The sequence below is a fragment of the Clinocottus analis genome, unplaced genomic scaffold, assembly GCF_023055335.1.
Source record: "Clinocottus analis isolate CAN_PGR_092001 unplaced genomic scaffold, fCliAna1.0.p SCAF_11, whole genome shotgun sequence".
Taxonomy (NCBI): domain Eukaryota; kingdom Metazoa; phylum Chordata; class Actinopteri; order Perciformes; family Cottidae; genus Clinocottus; species Clinocottus analis.
In genome coordinates this window covers 11,533,864-11,537,657 of record NW_027175832.1, presented here as the reverse complement: position 1 = coordinate 11,537,657, position 3,794 = coordinate 11,533,864, and positions in this window count along the sequence as shown.

Here is a 3,794-nt window from a genome sequence, read left to right as displayed (position 1 = left end):
GTGAGTGGGCTTTTGTTCTCTGTGCGCTCAGCAGTTGCGAACTGGACACGAGAACCTTACCTGAGTCTTGTGGGGTCGCAGCATCTCAACCCAAAGTGTTGCCCCTCTGCGCTGGCCAAGCAGCAGCATCCCTCCATGCATCTGGATCGGTTGCAGTAGTGCTTCATTAGATCCATCAACCCGAACCAGTATGAACTAGAGTCTGAGAAAGAAAAGCTTTGACAGTTGTTGCTCAGTGTTTTACTTTACTCTCACACAAAAATACAAAATAAAACATGTTAAATGTGAAAATGTAGGCTGCCCTACAGTTGCAACACTGGTTTGGTTCTCAACTCCCTACCACACCGGGAGTGTTCTGCAGTATTTTGCCTGCCTGATTCTGTGTTTTGTCCATCATTTTTCTGTATTGATTGGCGCCCATACGAAGGTGAATCTTCTGTCCTCTTTATTTAAATAATGGTTTGAAGCAGCTGAATCCAACTGAGATCTGAACAGAGAGGTTGATTGTCCCGTTAAATGCCAGTCAACCCAAAGCTTCAGCAGTCAGTGTTTGCAGTAATCCTCAACATGGTATGGTCTAGTAAGTACACACAGTCCTTTGAGAGCCTTGAAGCAATAATGTGTTGCACTCCTGTTCTGACTGCCCCAGATTTTTCGTTGTCTTTCAAACTGGAGGTTGATGCAAGTGCAGTTGGAGCTGGGGCTGTTCTTCTGCAAGAGGATCACCAGGGCATTGATCATCCAGTGAGTTACTTCTCACGGACATTTAACAAGCATCAGATTAAATATTCCACCATAGAGAAGGAGGCTTTAGCAATGTTGTTCGCCCTACAACATTTTGAAGTTTATCTTGGGTCAAGTACGAAACCGATCCAAGTTTTCACAGATCATAACCCGCTTGTCTTCCTTTCGCGGATGCAAAATCACAATCAACATCTTATGCGTTGGGCTCTAATTGTCCAAGACTACAACCTACAAACATGTCATATGAAAGGCTCTGAGAATATACTAGCTGATACTTTGTCACGGGCTATGTAGTCTCAAACATTCTATTATGTTTGAGCTTATACGTGTGAGGGTGTTACGTGTCAGTCTTTTGTCTTCTCTCCTCCCCTCTTGTTTTTTCCCACACAGGCTCCACCCTGTTAATTGGTCTTCAGCTTGGCAACCAATCAGCATCCATTTTAAAAGGAGGAAGAAGGAAGGGTTCAGGGGGGGTTTCTTGGTTGCAATCTATGTACACAGAGACTGTTGAGTGGGAAGATTGTGGTGAGAGGTTGTGGACAGTAGTTAAGTTTGGGGTACCCTGTACATTTGCGCACACATAGGTACTTTGTGTCTATCTCATTAGGTAATTGGTCGGTGCTCCCTTTGTCTGTTTTGGTCTATCAGTTTTTAAAGAAGCTAGAGAAGCCATTTTGTTTGTTTTGTTAACAGAGGTAGATTAGTCAGGCCTAGTTTTGTTTTCTTGATTTCTATTTGTTTGGCATGACCACAACTGTTCCAATCTCTTCCACTGTTTGTCAGTACCACCAATAAAACTTGGGTTACGAAAACTGTACCTTTTTTTTTGCTGTCTTTGCCCTGATTATTTGACTGACCTGTGTTCGTTCCCCTCCCACCCTCCCCCCTCTTATCACCTAGAGACAATATTAAGTCTTTAATTACCCATCCATTTCTGAGCCAGAGGAGATGCTTATGTATCTCTGAAATAATTGGATACATAAAACCCATATAACGGTGGATGTCTATTCATGTAGAAAAGGTGAGGCAAGTTTAAGTCACATGGAGAGTGCTGGGCAAATCAATACAATTTCTATCAGGATTTTCCTCAGGCTATCTTTTTTAGCGAGTGAGAGAGGCCAAACCCTCAATCTACTCCATCCGATGATAGACATTCTGTATTCAACCAAATACGATGAGGGCTATTTTTATATATATATAAAAAACCACAAAGCAGGTGAGGGATAATGATGCCAAGATTGCAATTCTTTCTCCTGTGGTTCCCATTCCCAAAAATATATTATTTGTCCAATCTTTTTTTTCCACTTGAAAATGTTACTGCTTGTAAGGTTGGCGAGAACTGTAGCATTGTCACGTAGCAAAAGCATGAGGTAATCACTTAATTAGTTCAACAATAAATCCCATCCAAAACTGTCAATCTTTGCAAAGAACCCTTTCTCCTCAGGACATCAGGCTACTGCCTACGTCATGGGAAAGCCCTGTGGGACATTACCCACAGCCATCTCTCCTCAATCCAACAGCATTTTGTTGAATAAATTCAGCCAAATTGACAATCTGAAAAAATAAGCATCTATAGCTGAAAAGCCAAGTCAACAATGAAAAATTATAGGTGCTCAGCATACTTGTCAACTCAAGACACTATTTCTTGCACAAAGCTCTTCACAAACTGAGCATCACTTAAAACGTCTCGCTTCACTCAGAACTCCCTCAAGACTGCACTCTAAACACCGGGTAACCCAGGTAACGGGTATTCACGTCATCTTTTTTTAAACAAGGCTGGCCTTAAGTTACAGTGATGTTCCCAGGCCAGATGAGGTGTATAGTCCCTCTGGATGGTTATTGTCTGGTGTCTCAAAGGCTAAGCCCGCAATCTCCTTCTTGCAGTCCATACCCAAGGTCATAACCCGTCAGACAGACAAAGACAAAGATATTACTCAAGTGAAAGTACAAAAGTATTAGATTCAAGATTCAATATGTATACACAGCATGTCAGACTCTGTGATAGGTTTATAAACGACTCATTCTAAGCAAAAAAAACCCAACCTCATTCTCAGATGATTATACACTTCCCCTTCAACATTACCTATTCGTTCAATTTAATCCACATATCAACTCCTCCTTTGTGGTGTCCGTAAAAGATGATTATGCCTCCAGCAACAATATGTCCTATGTTTCCTAGCTGATAGCTAATTATACCAAATCAGAAATATTTATTGCTTGAGTCATTTTATTTTTTTTTACCAAATGAGAGATTCGTTTACATCTAAGTTTCCCGATGCATATCATCCTTCACAGCCCCTCCATCTCTGTTATAGGATTATCTGAATCAGTCACTAATATAAATGAGATGGGGAATTCACATCTCTTTCCATCTATCTAATGACACACAACTTCCTGATAAACTCATCTTTTTTTTTCCTGCCATCGTTTGACTAGACCAAAAGATTTAAGCAAGTCAAGTTTAAAACCAGCCATTAGATGGAACTAAATCAGAAGGGGAAGTGCATTGCCTCAGTCCCAGCTGCTCTGAGTTTCCCTGATTACTCCCCAACAGCTTCTCATTCCTCCTGATTTGCTAAAGGGGAAAATGTGGATGCCTAATCACTGTTGATGATAAATGTAGAGAACTGAAGCAATACATTTCTCAGTAGTGTGTGCCACATTGACTGAGGAAGAAGTTTTCCCTACTAAAGGATCAGGATGCATTTCTTCAGCCATATACTGTGGCACGAATAAATGCAGCTGAATATCCGAGTTAACCAAAACACTGTTGAACGTATCCTTGTCCACAACATCTCAGGTACGCATATGGTGGAACGCAATTTCTATTTAAGGATAGGTTTATTGTTGTTTTCGATTTTAAATAGATACTAACTTGCCAACATATACTTTGTCATACTCGAGAATTTACTAAATATTGAACGCTTGTCAGGATTAGTGACAATAGCCATCTGATATAGGCGTAAAAAAAAATTATTAATTAATTAGTTTGTCCGATTTGACTTGAAAAAATTCACACATGTCCATCTCCACCTGTTCTAAAAAAAACT